This window comes from Oncorhynchus tshawytscha, linkage group LG21 (genome assembly GCF_018296145.1).
Source record: "Oncorhynchus tshawytscha isolate Ot180627B linkage group LG21, Otsh_v2.0, whole genome shotgun sequence".
Taxonomy (NCBI): domain Eukaryota; kingdom Metazoa; phylum Chordata; class Actinopteri; order Salmoniformes; family Salmonidae; genus Oncorhynchus; species Oncorhynchus tshawytscha.
The window spans coordinates 40,047,869-40,068,522 of record NC_056449.1 but is presented as its reverse complement, the minus strand read 5'-3'; the positions used below and the strand labels follow the sequence as shown (position 1 = coordinate 40,068,522).

Below are 20,654 nucleotides of genomic sequence, written 5' to 3'. Positions count from 1 at the left end.
CCTGTTAGTTTTTCTTTAAGAAGCCCTCCTGTTCTCCACTCATTACCTGTATTAACTGCACCTGTTTGAACTCGTTACCTGTATAAAAGACACCTGTCCACACACTCAATCAAACAGACTCCAACCTCTCCAGAATGGCCAAGTCCAGAGAGCTGTGTAAGGACATCAGGGATAAAATTGTAGACCTGCACAAGGCTGGGATGGGCTACAGGACAGTAGGCAAGCAGCTTGGTCAGAAGGCAACAACTGTTGGTGCAATTATTCGAAAATGGCAGAAGTTCAAGATGACGGTCAATCACCCTCGGTCTGGGGCTCCATGCAAGATCTCACCTCATGGGGCATCAATGATCATGAGGAAGGTGAGGGACCAGCCCAGAACTACACGGCAGGACCTGTTCAATGACCTGAAGAGAGCTGCGACCACATTCTCAAAGAAAACCATTAGTAACACACTACGCCGTCATGGATTAAAATCCTGCAGGGCACGCAAGGTCCCCTACTCAAGTCAGCGCATGTCCAGGCCCATCTGAAGTTTGCCAATGACCATCTGGAGGATCCAGAGGAGGAATGGGAGAAGGTCATGTGGTCTGATGAGACAAAATAGAGCTTTTTGGTCTAAACTCCACTCGCCGTGTTTGGAGGAAGAAGAAGGATGAGTACAACCCCAAGAACACTATCCCAACCGTGAAGCATGGAGGTGGAAACATCATTCTTTGGGGATGCTTTTCTGCAAAGGGGACAGGACGACTGTACCATATTGAGGGGAGGATGGATGGGGCCATGTATCGCAAGATCTTGGCCAACAACCTCCTTCCCTCAGTAAGAGCATTGAAGATGGGTCGTGGCTGGGTCTTCCAGCATGACAACGACCCGAAACACACAGCCAGGGCAACTAAGGAGTGGCTCCGTAAGAAGCATCTCAAGGTCCTGGAGTGGCCTAGCCAGTCTCCAGACCTGAACCCAATAGAAAATCTTTGGAGGGAGCTGAAAGTCCGTATTGCCCAGCGACAGCCCCAAAACCTGAAGGATCTGGAGAAGGTCTGTATGGAGGAGTGGGCCAAAATCCCTGCTGCAGTGTGTTTAAACCTGGTCAAGAACTACAGGAAACGCATGATCTCTGTAATTGCAAACAAAGGTTTCTGTACCAAATATTAAGTTCTGCTTTTCTGATGTATCAAATACTTATGTCATGCAATAAAATGCAAAATAATTACTTAAAAATCATACAATGTGATTTTCTGGATTTTTGTTTTAGATTCCATCTCTCACAGTTGAAGTGTACCTATGATAAAAAATGACAGACCTCTACATGCGTTGTAAGTAGGAAACACTGCCGATTTTGCAGGTTATCAAATACTTGTTCTCCCCACTATAGATATGTGGCATAGGGTGGTCTAGCGGTCTAGGCTGCTGCCTCCGGTGCATACAAAGACTTAATTTTATTTATATACACAGTGCCAGTCATAAGTTTTGACACACCTACTCATGTGAAGAGATAAAAACTATGAAAAACACAAATGGACTCATGCAGTAACCAAAACAACTGTTAAACAAATCAAAATATATTTTCTATTTGAGATTTTTCAAAGTAGCCAACCTTTGCCTTGACAGCTTTGCAAATGATTGGCATTCTCTCAACCAGCTTCACCTGGAATGCTTTTCCAACAGTCTTGAAGGAGATCCCACATATGTTGAGCACTTGTTGGCTGCTTATCCTTCACTCTGCAGTCCAACTCATCCCAAACCATCTCAATTGGGTTGAGGTCGTGTGATTGTGGAGGCCAGGTCATCTGATGTAGCACCATCACTCTCCTTCTTGGTCAAATAGCCCTTACACAGCCTGGAGGTGTGTTGTGGGTCATTGTCCTGTTGAAAAACAAATGATACTCCAACTAAGCACAAACTAGATGGCATGGCGTATTGCTGCAGAAAGCTGTGGTAGCCATGCTGGTAAGTGTTCCTTGATTTCTAAATAAATCACTGACAGTGTTACCAGCAACGCACCCCCACACCATCACACCTCCTCCTCCGTGCTTCACCATGGGAACCACACATGTGGAGATCATCCGTTCACCTACTCTGTGTCTCACAAAGACACAGCGGTTGGAATACAAAATCTCAAATTTGGACTCATCAGACCAAAGGACAGATTTCCATTGGTCTACTGTCTATTACTCATGTTTCTTGTCCCAAGCAAGTCTCTTCTTCTTATTGGTGTCCTTTAGTGGTTTCTTTGCAGCAATTCGACCATGACGGCCTGATTCACATAGTCTCCTTATACCTTGTCACAACACAACTAATTAGCTGAAACACAAGAAGAAGGAAAGAAATTCCACAAATTTACTTTTAGGCACACCTGTTAATTGTAATGCATTCCAGGTGACTTCCTCATGAAGCTGGTTGAGAGAATGCCAAGAGTGTGCAAAGCTGTCATCAAGGTAAAGGGTGGCTACTTTGAATAATCTATTTATATTTTGATTTGTTTAACACTTTTTGGTTACTACATGATTCCATATGTGTTATTTCATAGTTTACAATGTGGAAAATAGTAAAAAATAAAGAAAAACCCTTGAATGCGTAGGTGTGTCCAAACTTTTGAAAGGTACTCTATATATATTGTTTTGTATCTATTTTTCTTTTTAAGTCTTTGTTTGTTTATTTGATAGAGAGATTATGGTGAAATATAGAGTGCTGAAATAGCAGTTAGCTGCATTGGAACCCATGCTGCAGCAGTACATGTGCACCGGAGACATGTGCATCTAGTGGCTAAACTGCTAGATCACCTACCCGCAGCTTACTACTTTTAATGATCTAATAAATTCAATCAATCAAGAATAAATATACTTGTAAGGTTCCTGTCTAACTGTAAGATGTGTTGGTGTGTTGGTTCCCCTGGGCAGGAAAATGGTCAGAAAATCCCTGGTGGCTGGGCTGGTAGTTTTGTTGGTGGCTGCAGTGGGAGTGTTCGTGGGGGTGTTCATGGGGATGGGAAACAAGAGCCCCATCTCCCCCTCAGACCATTTCTACTCCAAAGCTGCCGTGGCTGCAGATGCTGGAACGTGCTCTGAGGTGGGGAGGTAAGTAACGTTACACTAGACAACTAATTCCCTTTGATACAATGATTCATGGAGGCAATCAAATGACAGGACATGATTAAGCTCTACAAGGAGAATTACGTGTGTGTGTGTGTGTGTGTGTGTGTGTGTGTGTGTGTGTGTGTGTGTGTGTGTGTGTGTGTGTGTGTGTGTGTGTGTGTGTGTGTGTGTGTGTGTGTGTGTGTGTGTGTGTGTGTGTGTGTGTGTGCCTAGGGACATTCTGAAGAGGAATGGCTCAGCGGTGGATGCATCTATCGCTGCCCTTCTGTGTGTTGGCCTCCTGAACGCTCACAGCATGGGCATTGGAGGGGGGCTCTTCTTCACGATCTATAACGCTTCCACAGGTGAGTCAGTGTGTCCTCAAGCCTCCACAAATGACAGAATGCTAATAAACACATCCATGTCTGCATTTTCTATCCCTGCTCGACAGGGAAGGTTGAAACCATTGACGCGAGGGAGACAGCACCCATGAACGCGACAGAAGACATGTTTGGCAATAACACCCAGCTTTCTCGGAAAGGTACCAGTTCTACTGTTCTGGAATGTACGTCAGGTACAGGATAGGTTAGGCAGGTTCTGTGGTTCAAGATAACAGCTGAACAGTTATACGGTAGCTGGAGTGTATCACAGTGAGATGGGGATAGAGAGAAGATGACACTGCGAAAATATTATGAACCTTCTGGCATCCTCTTCCCTGGTTTTCCATCATTCTAAGGAACATTATGTCTAACTGTCTGCATCATATGCATGGGTACAACAAGGGGGCAACTGTTTCACCTGTCAAAATGAGGAAATATACTGATATGTTTTTCAAATCCTTTGTGAGCAGGGTTTCAACTTTGTGCAAATGGTGGTAAAGTTGTCTCTGCATAACAGGTGGATTGTCTATTGCCATTCCTGGGGAGATCCGTGGTTACGAAATGGCACACAGGAGACATGGCAGGCTGCCATGGAAGGATCTGTTTGAGCCAAGCATTGCTTTGGCACGCATCGGTTTCCCTATAGGCAAAGCCCTGGCCAAAGCCATCTTCAAGAACAAGGACGCTATTCAAGGAGATGCCAATATGTGGTGAGGACAGGACAAACACTGAAATGTTGTTGATTTTATCTGTAAATTCTATATTACTACTACAACCACTTCTACAAATGTACCTTTTTATATCAGCGTGAATGTAATGCTCTATGAAGTGCTGTAATAGGATTAGTTGATTTTATCACAGAGTACCCCATATTTCAACCAATAAAATGTGATTATTTTGATGTCATTCATGGCTTCCTCTGTGATTTATTATGACCACTGATGATTTATTTGATTGGCCACTGTAAAACCTATGATGACAAAGCCATGGGAATTCTGGTCCTTTTATTCTATGGGTTTGCTTGAATAACTCCTGCTAATAAGTTCTCTGTTCTTGATTTTGTACTCCAGTGAAGTGTTCTGTGACTCCCAGAAAAACATCCTGAAGGAAAATGACATCGTTAAATTTCCCAAATTAGCAGACACCTATGAGAGGATAGCAGAGGAGGGACCGAATGTTTTTACAATGGGACAATGGCACAGACAATTGTGGATGACATCCAGGCAGCAGGTCTTTACATTTGTGCATTATAAAATCCTATTACATCTTATCATTCTTGTTGTACACTATGAGGATGATCAAGCGAGACAGATCTTATCGGCAGTGTGTCGATGTGCTTCTTGAGCAGTTATTTCCTCTTCTCAGGAGGGATTATAACCCTGGAGGACCTGCTGGAGTACCGGCCTGTGTTGAATGAGAACCCACTGAAGCTGACCGTGGAGAGTACACCATGCACGTCCCAGACGCCCCTCCAGCGGCCCAGTCCTGGCACTCATACTCAACATAGTGGACGGTGAGCAGCAGCCTAGCTAACTCTGAGTCTGAACTCAGCCATGCAGACCAGAGGATTTCAGGTTTCCTTCCCTGTACTCTGCTTGGACACTGTTTACTCCCCTCCGTAACCACCACCAACCCTCTACACTAATTCAGCCACAGTTAATTCACCAGGGCCTCATTTATAAACATTGCATATGCACAAAATATGTCCCAAAACATGCGTGCACCAGTTTTCACTCAAAAGTGGACGTTATTAAAAACTGAAATTTACTGAGAATGTGCTTATCCTCCCGCAAACTTTAGACCATACGAAGGCACAGTTTGCAGTGGTTGAATTATTGCATTGCAAGAAGGCAACAGTAGCCTAGTAGACTTGTCCAAATGGGGAATAAATTATGACTTATTCATGACAAAAAAACAGGTAGCTAAATATAATAAAAAAGATGCAATAATTTGCTGTTAGTGAGAAAAGCAAAAACTAAGTTCTTGACATTTTCCGTATTGACTGACCTTCATGTCTTAAAGTAATGATGGACTATAATTTCCCTTTGCTTATTTGAGCTGTTCTTGACATAAATGGACTTGGTCTTTTCCCAAATACAGCTATCTTCTGTATACCAACACTACCTTGTCACAACACTCACTCACAACACTTGGTTCAAATACGTTAAGAAGCATGAAATTCCACACATGAACTTTTAACAAGGCACACCTGTTAATTGAAATGCATTCCAGGTGACTACCTCGTGAAGCTGGTTGAGAGAATGCCAAGAGTGTGCAAAGCTGTCATCAAGGCAAAGGGTGGCTACTTTGAAGGATTTCAAATATAAAATATATTTTGATTTGCTTAACACTTTTTTGGCTACTACATTATGCCATATGAATGATTTCATAGTTTTGATGTCTTCACTATTATTCTACAATGTAGAAAATAGTAAAAATAAAGAAAAACCTTGGAATGAGTAGGTGTGTCCAAACTTTTGGCTGGTACTGTACATTAAATCTACTGTATCTCTGATAAATTAACAACTAGTTATTTTTAGGCTGAAATATTACATCAATATTTTTTGTGTTTTTTTCTTCAGGGTATAATTTTACTGGCACGAGTGTCTCTACGGCCGAGAAAAAGACTTTGACATATCACCGCATCGTGGAAGCATTCCGATTTGCTTATGCCAAGAGGAGCAGACTAGGGGACCCACGCTATCTCAATATCACTGATGTGAGAACCCTGATTCCCATTTTTCAAGTACACAGTTTCACTCAAAAATATATATTTGACTTTGAAATAAAGATGGTTTGTAGTTGTTTAAAGAATAGGCTGTTCACCAACTGAATTCCTTTTTTACTGATGATTTAATATTCTCTCCAGCTCATTCACAACATGACCTCAGACTACTTTGCTGATGGGATCAGGAGTAAGATCACAGATGACACCACTCATCCCGACAGCTACTATGAGCCAGATTATTTTGTCCCTGACAATCACGGAACAGCACACCTGTCCGTCATAGCAGAGGATGGAAGTGCTGTGGCTGCCACCAGCACAATCAATCTATAGTAAGAGTCCTACAAGGCAAGACCTCTTGAGACAATAGGACTAATGAATACATAATGCTACAGGGTAGATTATAGATATCCAGAGACAGATAATTAATATAGCATACACTCTAAACACGCTTTGCTTGCCGATGGTCTTACTGAGGATTCTCTGTTTTCATTTAACCATTAAATAACATTCATATGATATGTAACTCCTATCATTTCCCATCTTCAGTTTTGGCTCCAAAGTCATGTCCCGATCAACTGGCATCATTTTCAATGATGAGATGGATGACTTCAGCTCTCCACACATCACCAATGGCTTTGGAATCCCTCCATCTCCTAACAACTTCATCCAGCCTGGTGAGATAGTATAGGAACTAAAATCTATATCCTTATTGCCGGTAAGCTACTGAAAGTTCTCAATTTACACATGGCCCCAATTTGAGCCTTGGCTGGTTTGTTTTCTGAGAATAACTTTGTCTGAATATTTAGCTGTCTCTCTGTTTTAGGTAAAAGGCCTCTATCTTCTATGTGCCCAACTATTATCTTGGACAAAGACAATAGAGTTAAAATGGTGGTGGGAGCCTCTGGTGGAACAAAGATCACCACAGCGACTGCCCTAGTAAGTCTTGAGCCATACAAATAAATTGATCATCTAAAACAGATAAAGCCTACACATGACAGCCATCTATCCTTACATTGTGATATTGTGATGAATCAGAGTACAAGTAGCTTCCTTTTCTCATTTACATAGGTGATTCTGAATTCCTTGTTCTTTGACTACGACCTCAAAAAAGCTGTGACACAACCTCGAATTCACAATCAACTCAACCCAAATATGACAGTAGTGGAGCATGGCTTTGAAAAGGTGGGTAATTTTGAACAATATTGCATAGAATATTGTTTGATGAAAAAGTACAAATTCATTTGAAAAGCTTTTGGGTAACTGAAATGTAATCTGTGTGTGTGTGTGTGTAATAGAGCGTATTAGATGGTCTGGCACAGAAGAACCATGTAACAGAGCTGCTGATGACTCCTGGATCAGTAGTTCAGGCGGTGGTGCGACAGGGGGAGCGGCTCTGTGCTGAGTCCGATCCCAGAAAAGGGGTTATCCAGCGGGCTACTGAGTCTCCATAAAGAAACAGGGCCATTAAGAGACAGGGCCATAGAGAGGCCATGTATCTGCAATGAAACAATGGCTCCTCAAGGAGGCACAGCCACTTTTTCTTCAGCCTAAATTATTTTCAAGACATGGAAAATGACTTTACTCCACATCAATACCTCCTCTCTTCACACCAAATAATCGGCAACTTTTATTTGCTTTTATTTCAGCATTATTTATTTTTGTGTTTTGAAAAAGAAGTGCGATTGCAACTCTGAGAGTGGCATTTTTAAAATCCTTGCTGTATCAAGAGATCATTGTCAATTATCCTAAAGAAAGAAGTTTATTTGTGCAATGCAGTGGGGTAGCAGAACGCTGGACTGTAACTGTCGTTTCCTGCTGGTTGTAAATACCAATGGGCCAGAACTGAAATGGACACCATGGATCACCTGATGTACATTCTGAAATAGTTTGCTTATGAAATATTAGCCAACATATTAGTCAAATTACTCTGTGATGATGAGCAATCATTCTGTTTGACAGAAAAATAGCCATTTATCTGAGATTTAAGAAAGGTCATGTTTTAGGGGATAATGTGAACACCAATATGAAAGGTTGTCAAAGTAGTTTGTCTCTGTCCATTGAACAAATCAAATATAGAGAAATTACTGTTTTGTCTCTCCATCAAGGAAAAATGGTCTGTATGTTTTAACCATGTAAAATACCACAGTTGGTCACTGAAAACTCCTCGACTTCCACCTCAGGTCTTAACAGGTCAGGTTGACATATCTCTTGGTGCTTTATGGGTTGGCTAAAGCACAAACAGATCTGTCAACCAGGCTACAGGTCTACCATCTGCCTTATGAAGATGTTGGTCACAGGTAGCTACATTTTTATTTTCATGAGAATTCTGATCTGTAACTCTAAAACAGTGATTTCTGTTTTACTGATTTCATCTCAACTCTGCCCATTGCCCATGGGAGCCTGCTGTTAATAAGGGCTCAAATATGGCTGCCATTGACCTATTCAAATGGTATTTTTATATTTTTTTTGTGATGAGGATTGTTAAGAAAGACACATTTTTAATGTTTAATATCGAGTAAGTGAATTTAGTGTATTTAAAAAATACATGTGCAGATATATTTTTTAAACTTGCATTGTTCTCATGCCATGCTTGTTGCTATGCTTGTTGCCATGCTTGTTGCTATGCTTGTTGCCATGCTTGTTATTAAACATTTTAAACAAATACATATTTCACATTACTCTGCCTGTTCCCCATATTCTGAACGACATCCTTCTCTGCTTTGATAACTGTAAACTGCTGAACAAATGTTACTGTAGTATGAAATCAAATTATTGAAGCAAGGTTATAGCAGAATGTTTTACAGTACACAATATGTTAACAGCTACATTATGTCTAACCAACTGACTGAAGTACCATTTCATACAAAAACATTTGCCTCAACTTCCTTTAACAGTTTGAAGAACAAAATACCCAGCAGTTTCCTTCTGACAAATCTTGGCAAGATGTGGCATTTGGCACCAGCTGTGGCTTTTACAAAAACCTCCAATTGGATTAATCACTGAAGCCATTGAACTGCCTGTGCTTCTATAGACCAGTGAAGTATAAGAAGCTAAATAGACAATAAATCACACATAGGATTCACCCTAAATACTTCCTCTCTATCAAACCGCTCTTCTCTTTTATGAGGTTCTCAATAACTGAAAAGACAAGCATGCTAATAGACCTCACCAGTAGGACTATAGGTGGCAGAGTTGGTGACTTGGCAGTTGAATAAAGAGTCAAACATTTAACAACATAGATGTGAAAATCTCCATGAGAATGATATACACTAAAATTACAAAACATTAGGAACACCTGCTCTTTCCACGACATAGACTGACCAGATGAATCCAAGTGAAAGCTATGATCCTTTATTGATGTCACTTGTTAAATTCACTTCAAAATCAGTGTAGATGAAGGGGAGGAGACAGGTTAAATGAATGTGGCCTGAGACACTATCTGTGTATACTCTACTCTCTTCTTCCTTGTGAGAGTGAAATGATTCATATTCATTCAGACAGCATTCAGCCTGTGGGCAGATGGGGAAGGATGGCTAATGAAGCTGTACATTATATACATAAATAGTAAAGCAAGTGTTTTTCAATCCTTTGACACAGCTCATCTTAACTGTGCTAATGGAACATATCCCATGCCCCGACTACTGTGATCCCTATGACAGCACAGGCCTGAACAGAGTCTAGTGTCAACGTTGAGGCTCAGTGCTCACATACAGGGGAGGCCACTGGTGCAGAGAACATCTAGCGTCAATGATCACATAGCCCATCTAGAGTTGTCTGATGAAAAGACCAGCCATCCCACGGCTGCAGCTCCCTCCATCTCCAGAGATATAAACACGCACACACACAAGAGCAGAGTGAATTATGCAGCGTGTGTGTATTTACACAGGCTCTGTCCCGTTTCTGTTCCACGAGGCCCACCATCTGTGTGTTTATAGAGTGAGGTAGCTAAACACGCCTGGGGCCTTACAGAGTGCTTCCTGTGCAAACATTCAGAAACACACAACTTAAATTGTCGAACTTTCAACACCTGGACTAACCCTGCATGTTAATGGTAAGAGTGATTGTGCAATTGAACAGAAAAACATTTTTCCTGTCTAATGTAAACTGTTGAAATCAACCAAAAAAGTTCAAGTAATGATGACAATGCATTTTTCCTTGCGAGAGGGACATGAGGAATTTCTCAAAAACGAACCCACTCAAACGTTATTCAATTGCCTTTTACCTAAGTTGGTTCTAGTTTGTACCTCTGAAATTATTAAAGAGCCAGAATGAAATATTTGAAGGCTCAGGGCTGTTTCAGCATGTCACTGCTTCCTTTCAGTAATAAGACTTCTGTGTTTGCAAACCAACGTTAGGTAATGTTTTAAATGCTATTAGACTAAGCTTCTTCTGTATACAAACCAAAGGACAATTAAGGATATTCAAATGATCCAAATTGTTTCACAAGACCTTTTCTTAGATCAGTGTCATTATGAAGAGATAATGTGAACGTAGTGGCGCTCATGACTGGCACATTAAAAAATGACCACTCTTAGAGGTTGCATAAATCTACACCAGACTAACCAAAACAATATGCAGTGTCATTGCTTAGCTCAGTTTCCCACAGAATGTGTTACATTATGGCACACACACAGAGATCTAATTTCAGTTCATCTCAGAACTATCCCATTAAAATTAGGAAATATTTTCACTTCATTTAAATAGTTGAAATTACATTGTTCATTGGCATGCTCCAACTGAAGAAAAATCACCTTGCTCTCTAAAACGTATTCATCTTCTGCCCGGCTCTGATATTACAGTCATTCATCATATTGCGGTGGGTAAAACTGGCTCTCCCTGACAGCTCGGTTAAGCCTTCCTTCATTCTCTAAGCATAGATGATTAGATGCTCTATGCTAGACATCTCTGTCTTGACCTCTGATGAGATCCCACCACTGGGACTTTGAAAAATATGTTGATGATATCTATTCTATTGACATCCTTCAGAGGCAATGACAACCTCGGAAGGATTCTTTCCTGAATAAGGTAAAACTCATTGTTGACTACTGGTATGTACCCTATGCTGAAATTCAAATACTATGTGGGTGTTATGTATGCAAATTAAAATACACAAAGGTTGTGGGGAGGCCCAGCCAGGATGCACTTTTTCTCCAATAGCTGTGATCGCCATCTAGTGGTAGTGTAGTCAGAAACATTTTCAGGTGGAACAAATTATAGTGATTTTCAGGTTTGCAGTTTCACAAGAAAAAGGACAACAAACTTGGGAGATAAGATTATAGAGACTTTAAGTTTGATCTTTATATTGTATAAAAATGATACACGTTTGCAATGTAAAATTGGGAGTGCCTAAACCAGTTGTTCCTCTACTAATGCAGCAATTTGAAACAAAAGATAGCATGAAATGTGAAGTTCATGACAAAGACAGAGTACACCAGTATATGTACAGGTCTGTGTTAGGGTGGTGATGACTGTTCAGAGTCGCATGGCGACGGCTGCAGCTCCAGCAGGTGGAACAGCTTGGCACATTTGTTGCATTGGGGGGTTTGGCCCAGGGTGTGGTGCAGTCGGGCCTGCAGGTAGTGGATGTCCCACAGACGCCCCTTACAGTCCAGCATGGAGAAGTAGGCTACAGCCTCAACCAGAGTCTGCATAGCCAGGCCCAGACCTGGAGGGAGACAACAGGGAATCAGACGTTTGGGTTGTGTAAATATCCAAAATTGTAGTGTAATTCTCATTGCTGATACTGCTCATGTGACTCAAAAGAAAATACAATGCGGAAAGACTCCTATGTGTACTCAAATGATAAAGTCCTCCTAACCACCAACAAACATGTACATTTCTTTGAGAAAGTGATATGAAGCTTTGCTGTTGGGGATGTGTGGTACCTGCATGCCTCTGACCACTGGGCTGGGACCCAGCAGTGGCCACCTGACAGCGGGCTGGTCCAGCACTCCCAGTATCAACTGGACAGGGAGACAGAAAACAACACAAACTATTGATGGAGTTTTTAAATATAGCCCAGTATGACTTTCCTTGTTTTGCCTACATGTGGGAGTATGCTTTGCATGCAGTATACAGTTCCGTCTAAGGTCAAGAGATTAAAGATTTGTATATCTGAGAATATGTGTGTATACACCAAGCATACCAGGCTTACATATTGCGTGTGTTGACCTGAGTGAAGGCCAGGTGCAGGATAGTCAGAGACCAGGGCATGTAGATGGTGCTGTCTGGCCAGGGACTGCAGCAAGAGAGCAAGGGCTGTGGCAACACCTGACGACTCTCAATGCAACTCTGCAATGGCCAGCATCACCCTGCACAAGGCACACACACAAATATAAAAACACAGCCACACAACCCTTAGCCAAACAAATACTGTAGCTTTGACAAATTGATAAACATATATTCAAACAACATTCTAGGACTCCATCGACAGATGAGGTCTGGTGTTTTTATTTAGTGTCCTGGCCCACCTGATGCTCATCTCTGAGTACTTGGTCTTCTCACAGTACAGCTGCAGCCTCTGCAGGATACTGTACGCTTTAGTGGTCCGGTTCAGCGCCTTCGGCACTTGAGCTTTCCTGTTAACACAACACATACACAGGTAAACTGCCAAAATAAAGGAAACACCAACATAAAGTGTCTTAACAGGGTGTTGGGCCACCACGACCAGCCAGCAGCTTCAATGCACCTTGGCATAGATTCTACAAGAGTCTGGAACTCTATTGAAGGGATGCGACACCATTCTTTGACAAGAAATTCCATCATTTGGTGTTTGTTGATGGTCGTGGAGAACGCAGGTGCCTCTCCAGAATCTCCTATAAGTGTTCAATTAGGTTGTGATGACAGACAGCCATGCATATAGTTTACATAGTTTTCATGCTCATCAAACCATTCATTGACCACTCGTGCCCTGTGGATGGGGGCATTGTCATCCTGGAAGAGACCACTCCAATCAGTATAGAAATGATTCACCATAGGTTAAAAGGTGATCACTCAGAATGCCTGTGAATGTATTGCCGTTTAACTTGCCCACTAAGGGGTTGAGTAGACCAAAACCATTCAAGAAAAATGTACCCCAGACCATAACAGAGCCGCCAGAACCCTAATTTACTCAAGTGTTTCCCTTATTTTGGCAGTACCTGTACATACAATTAACTAGAACAGTGGTTCCCAAACTGTGGGACCGAGGGGGGGACTCAGCATGGTTTTAAACTTACTCTTGAAAGTTGTAATAGTAGAATGTACAAGGTGCAATTTCGAAATTGGGTCGTGCATCATCAGTTTTCCTCTTGTCATGTCAGTCATTCTACACCTTAAAGAGCTATTTATAACTTGTCAGAAAAGTCCAGATCAACTAGCCCATGTCAGCTAATGTTATTCTTTTTCTTTTTTACATTTTTAGCCCATAGATATTGCTGTAATTTGTTTGTGACTCAAATATCACATGAATACACAGTAGACATGGCAAAATGCATAGAATTGCAAGAAAATGTGCACAATTTTCTTTACACCCCATGACAAATTCTGTAGAACTTCAGGAAATAAGCTTTAAACCGGCAAACTTCTCTTCACCAACAAGAGGGGTGTGAACAGTTTGCGTCATGAACAGTGCCTATAGAAATAGACGAAGCGCATGCTCGGGTGGGGGGAGGGGGTCAAGTCTAAAGTTGATGGATAGAGATGAGTAGGAGTTCAGATTGCCTCACCGTGGCATGTTGGGTGTGAGGGGGAAACTGCTCCTTCAGATGCTTCAGGACCTCAGACACAGCCCCATACAGGCCCTGGAGAGAAAGAAACAGGAGCTAAAACAAGTTTCACTCAGTCAGTACCAGTGCACATCTCCTGAGATGTAATCTGGATCACATCAATGCTTGTGAAACAGCCCTGAGGGAGATGGGACAGAAGACAGATAAGAGGTGGAGCCAGAGACAGAAGTGGAGCCAGAGACAGAGGTGGGAAGAGGTGTACTAACTACAGTATCTGTTCAACATGCAGCTCAGCCAGGTGGCAGAGGGAATTGTGGTTCACATTGCTGCCAAATATGTGAGTGACAACCAGGTTTTGTTATTTTATATTAAATTCATTGCATTTTGAATCTTTTATTTTTAGTATGGACTCTTTATGTCAGGGAATGTCAGAATGAGTGAAGGAGACCCACCTCTTGCCATACATCATCCATATGGATGAAGTCTGAGCCAGGCTGATGTCTATGAGCTCTGACAGGCTGTGCTTCCAGCACTTTGCAGGATGTCTGTGTCCTTCAGAGCATCCATGAGCTCATGGGCTGTCTTGCCCTGGATCGCCCCCTGCTGGACCAGGGAATGAATGCCCAGATATGCCAAATACTGAGGAGAGAAAATCAAATGAAAGGAAAGCCCCTCTGAAAACTATTTTATTTGTCACATGCTTCATAAAAAACAGGTGTAGACTTAACAGTGAAATACTTATTTCCGGGTCCTTTTCCAACAATATAGAGTTTAAAAAAAATATATTTATATATTTACAGAAAAATAGTGTTAAGAGGAATTATTACACAGTGAACAACAAATAACAATAATGAGTAAAAATAACATGGCAGGGGTACAAAATAATTGCGGTAGCTATGTAGAAATAGGTAGGGATAAAATGACTAGGCAACAGGATAGACAATAGGAAGTAGTAGCAGCGTATGTGGTGAGTGTGAAAGTGTGTGTGAGTTTACATTTTATTTTAATTTTAAATAACTTTATTTAACTAGGCAAGTCAGTTAAGAACAAATTCTTATTTTCAATGACAGCCTAGGAACAGTGGGTTAACTGCCTGTTCAGGGGGAGAACGACAGATTTGTACCTTATCAGCTCAGGATTTGAACTTGCAACCTTTCGGCTGCTAGTCCAACGCTCTAACCACTAGGCTACCCTGCCGCCCCAGGTATCAGTATGCATGTGTGTGCATGTTGGCGTATGTTGCGTGTGTGTGTGTATTTGTGTGTTGGGATGTCAGTATAAGCATGTGTGAGTAGAGTCCAGTGTGTGTGGGTGCATAGAGTCAGTGCAAAAAGGGTCAATGCCGGTAATCCGGGTAGACATTTTATTAGCTATTTAGCAGTCTTATGGCATGGGGGTAGAAGCTGTTCAGGGTCTTGTTGGTTCCAGATTTGGTGCACTGGTAAGGAGGATGGTGGTAATGTGAGGGTTAGTAATGACCTGGATCTACTGAACCGCCATAGAGTCAGGAAACTGAGAGGCTATTGCATAAAACGGTAAGTAAACCTGGAGTGCTCCAGTCTCATCTGCAGGCATATGAAATTCTTACCAGTAGACAGAAGTGGACATCCATTTTCACAGAGTCTTCAGTTAGCGCAGAGCTGTCAGGTCCTTTCATCTGTTACAGCGTGTAAAGCCAACTCTGAAAGAGACAAATACATTAATGGATGATTACACAGGTACAGTATTGGTGCTGAGAATGTGAAATAGACACTGACCAACCTTGACTACACATTATGTAAATACTGTATGTTGGGCATATAACACAAACATAAAATATCCTACCAGGCAGTGCTGCAGGCACACGTGATCATTGGACTCCTGGGCGATGCGGATTGCCTCATGTAGAGCCAGGTCAGCCTGTTGACTGAGTCAAGAGTTGGAGTTGATTTTCATTTTGACATGAATCAATACTGCATACATAAATTGCAACTGATATTGATACAGACTTTCCATATCTATGCCAATCACTACTCACTAGTGACCAAAGCGACAGTGCAGTGGTGCCAGGTTGAGGGCAGCGTAGGGGAGACTTCAAGGTCTCAAATAGGGTAAATGAGAAATATGCAAACTGCAAAGGATAAGCTGATGACACAGTACTCCCCTCTACTTTTAATATCTCATGCAGTGGTGCTGTGTCCAGCTCCTCCTCCATCCTCTCCCCTACAGTGTCCTCTGTGCTGGTGAGGGCCATGTCAGAGTCATCTGCAGTCAGGGCAGGCAGCCCCACCTGGCCATCACCAGGCTGGGCGTAGTGACTGTGGTAGTAGTGCTGCAGGGCGTTGTACAGTTTGTACACCTGTTTGAAGGGCAGCTTGATGTAGGCCAGGAGCATGTGTCTCATGAACAGACCTAAAAACATAGAGGACACAGTCATGATGAGAGACAAGCATTCAGTGAGCAATCCTACAATCTGTCCCATAAATTCACATGAAATTCATATAGCAGTGCTCTCTAACGAACAGTGTTCGTCTGACCTTTGGATCAAATGATGTGTACTTGCCAACAACACTGGTCTTAAACGCCTTAGAATCAATAGCACTGAAAGGAGTGGGGAGGGTGACATGCAGCACTGACCTCTTACATTACAGGCCTAGGTAACTGCAGTTGAATCGAGAACTCATCCATACTGGAGTTTCACAGCATATTCTGTTTGAGGGCAAAATTCTTCCAGTATTCAGGAATTGGCCATGAGTCAAGTCTGGACCCTAATACATAGACAAAACCTTTGATAAAGAAAAGCAAGCAATTTACAGTGGAAAGTAGAAGCTGTAAAGGTGAACAATAAGATATTCCAACCTGTTGTAGAGGCAGGATGAGTTTGTTCAAGCGCCTTCTTTCCTGAAGAGCAATTGTTTTTGACGTGGTCATTTCGTACAGTAGGCCAGAACGGAGATGTACGGAGTCACCCAATATTTGATGCCAAACACATTGGCATGGACCACCCCATTGGTCATCATTGGGTTGAAATACAAACTTTCATGTACGCTTGACATTGTTTAAATTGAAAAGGTAACTAGCTAAGTTAGCTTCTAAATACTATAAAGTTACTTTTCAACAACGTTGTATGAAGCCAAATAATCAAGAAAAACATGCAACAGTTCGCAAACCATGTTATCAAGCTACTGTAGCTAGCTAACGTTAGGTAGCTAGACTGATTTCCTTGCTTGTTAGTTAACTACTTGAGAGTCTGGCTAACTATCTTATACTGTAGTGAGCAATTTTAAAGTCTGCAACATATGGCATTATTGACAGTAGTACTTGTATGAATTTGAACAACATCTGAAGTTGTTAACTTCTTCGATGAGTTTGAACGGCGGTTGGCATCCAATAAATGTTCCATTGCTGCCACCTACTATATTGGACTATAACTCCCTTCTATTATGCTTAATTGTTTTTTTCCCAACAACAACTAAAAAGTAATAAACAATAAAATAACCATACTGATCTATCTAACGCAACAAACACCCTGCCCTTTTTCGGTCCCTACCTAGTGACGTGCTATATGGCCACGCCCCTAAATGTCAGGGGCATTTACATTTACATTTACTCTACATACTGTAGAGTCGATTACAGATTATTCAAATGAAATTGTATTAGTCACATGCTTCGTAAACAACAAGTGTCAAATAATAGTGAAATGCTTACTTATGGGTCCTTCCCAACAATGCAGAGAGAGAGAAAATAGAGAAATAATAGAAAATAAATAAGTATTTTAAGTATTTCTCTGGTAGTGGTAGAAGTTTATTTTTTTTAAAACTTTAAGCCAAGCAGTTAAATATAGTCAAAGTTACATTTAGTAAAATAATTGGTCTGATTCGTTTGATAGACTACACTATCAACCGTATTACTTTGGATTGTGGGGCACTTAGATCACATCACAAATAACTACACTCAGACCCAGCCTACCACACTTTTATAAACTATCCTACTAGAATACCACAGTATATGAACCTGTAATAATAGAGTACAGAAGATAAGTAGGCATTGTTGAAGTTTAAAATCAATTCAAAAACGTTAGAAGGTTCGCAGGTTCAGCAACGGTTGAAGATTTGGAACATTTACTGTACCTGGATCAAAAATCTAATAATATGCTTAGTAGAAAGCATATTTATCTTTAATTTACAATCTGTAGAAACTATGAGAAAGGAAGGTTCAGAACTTTTGTGAAACATCACAATATATGGCAAATAGAAATTAAAACTGGATGGTGTTTTATTAATGTCACTTTAATAATGTTTACATATCTTGCATTACTCATTGTATTATTATATTAAAAAAAAAATTGTACCTTTATTTAACTAGGCAAGTCAGCTAAGAACAAATCCTTAGTTACAATTACAGCCTACCAGGGAACAGTGGGTTAACTGCCTTGTTCAGGAGCAGAACGACAGATTTTTCCCTTGTCGCCTCAGGGATTCGATACAGCAACCTTTTGGTTACTGGCCCGACGCTCTAATACTGTATTCTAAACTATCTTCTGTATCTTAGTCTATGCCGCTCTGACATTGCTCATCCATATATGTATATATTCTTAATTCCATTCATTTACTTAGATTTGTGTGTATTAGGTATTTGTTGTGAAATTGTTCGCTATTACTTGTTAGATATTGCTGCACTGTAGGAACTAGAAGCACAAGAATTTCGCTACACACGCAATAACATCTGCTAAACACGTGTATGTGACCAATAACATTTGATTTGATTTGTTCAGCGATATATGAATGGGAGGAGGGGTTGAGTGGAGCTGAAGGATAGGACTAAAAACAAACAAAAGATGACTACTGTAAAACATATTGTCTGTAAAATGTATATAGTATGTATAAGCTGGAAGTAGAAGCCTAAGTGTCGTTGTCGATTAGTTTACTCCAATTAGGGTCGAGTTAGGGGAAATAATAAAGGAAAATACATACATACATTTTAAAAGTATATATTTTATATAGATATATTTACAAAAAGTATATATATATGCGGGTTTGGAAATGATGCAGACATTACATTGATAAAAGCCACAATTTATATGCAATATTAAAGCTGATCAACCCCCTAAAAATACAATTTAAGCCAAGTTTAAGTTTTAAAAAACGTTATCCTTTACTTCGAAAATACATACATTTCTTAATCAAACGATAAAGCTGTTAAAACAAAGTTATGACTGGATAGATAAATAAAGTAAGGATACAGGGGTGGAAGACCTAATGGATGGAGGGATTAATGTATGGTTGGATCAAACGAAGTGAGGGCAGGTGTTCGGCAGTTGGGAGCGAAGGACACTGTACATGCTCGATGCCCACATGCAGAAACGCCCCTAATTGCGGCCTGCAGTTGTACACTATTGGATTTGACGGGATAATTTTGTTGTGGTACAATTAGTTATGCAAGAAATGACGGTGGAAATATTTTGATTTGGTACATGAAAATGTAACAGCAAAAGTAAATTTGATGGAAACAAATCTCTGATGAGAAAATGTGCATATTGTTTTTATGCGGATTTGACAATATGCGCATGAAAATCTGTCGACAATTGGATGTGAAGAAGACATACCTACACAAATCAAGTATAAGACGGCTCTCTACTAAACGAGCGCAAATTTTAGGTAGCCTAGCGGTTATGGTTCGAATCCCCGAGCCGACTAGCTATCGATGTGCCCTTGAGCAAGGCACTTAACCTTAATCGCTACTGTACGTCGTCTGCTAAATTATTAAAACGTACAATGGTGGATAGCAGTGAACAGTAGCAGTAAAGTTAACGCCCTTAAAATTGTGATTGGACATTATGGATACTGCTGCACGAGACTTCGATTCAATTGGTGGAATTTATGTCCATCAAATTACTCTCGCTGTCTAGTTTAATGCTCTAAATGCTGGTGGAAAGAAGGAAGATGTACATGTGAGGATTCCTGAGTTTTTGCAATGGTCAGACTATCCATTTATTGCCACACATTCCACAACTCGGAGTTGCTATGAAGGTACAATTATTTCACAATTATTTGTAGTTTAAATTATACTTTCCTCAATAATCAATAGGTGATTGCTGCCAAGCTAATTGACTGTCAGCAAATGTGTTAGCTAGCTAGCTAGCTCTAGCTATCTACCCAGATAGATATAGCTAGCTAGCTATGTTGAATGATCTGAGCTCAATCATCTCTAGCTCTTGGCTAGCTAATGCAGCGTTATTGCCAGCTACTGTACTGTCAGTATGTACAGTGCCTAAATAAAGTATCACATCACTTGTCCTTTTTACACATTTTATGTTACAGCCTGAATTTAAAATGTATTAAATTTAAATTTGTGTCACTGGCCAACACACAACACCCAATAATGTCGAAGTGGAATTATGTTTTTCAATTATTTTTAATCAAAAATTACAAGCTGAAATGTCTTGAGTCAGTAAGTATTCAAACTATTTGTTATGGCAAGCATAAATAAGTTAAGGAGTGAACATAGGTTAAACAAGTCACATAATAAGTTGCATGAACTCACTCTGTGTGCAATAATAGTGTTCAGCATGGTTTTGAATGACTACCTCATCTCTGTACCCTACACATACAGTTATCTGTAAAAGGTCCCTCAGTCGAGCAGTGAATTTCAAACACAGATTCAACCACAAAGACCAGGGACGTTTTCCAAAGCCTCGCAAAGTAGGGCACCTATTCCTTTGAGTATGTTGAAGTTATTATTTGCACTTTAGATGGCATATTAATACACCCAGTCACTACACATATAC

At 40.8% G+C, this 20,654-nt stretch overlaps 2 pseudogenes; one reads left to right on the top strand and one right to left on the bottom strand.

Annotated features, from left to right (window-relative positions):
- The first annotated feature begins 2,825 nt into the window (after nucleotides 1–2,825).
- LOC121840331 lies at nucleotides 2,826–8,692 on the top strand (annotated as a pseudogene).
- Nucleotides 8,693–11,635: 2,943 nt separating this feature from the next.
- On the bottom strand, nucleotides 11,636–16,884 carry LOC112248378 (annotated as a pseudogene).
- Nucleotides 16,885–20,654: the final 3,770 nt, after the last annotated feature.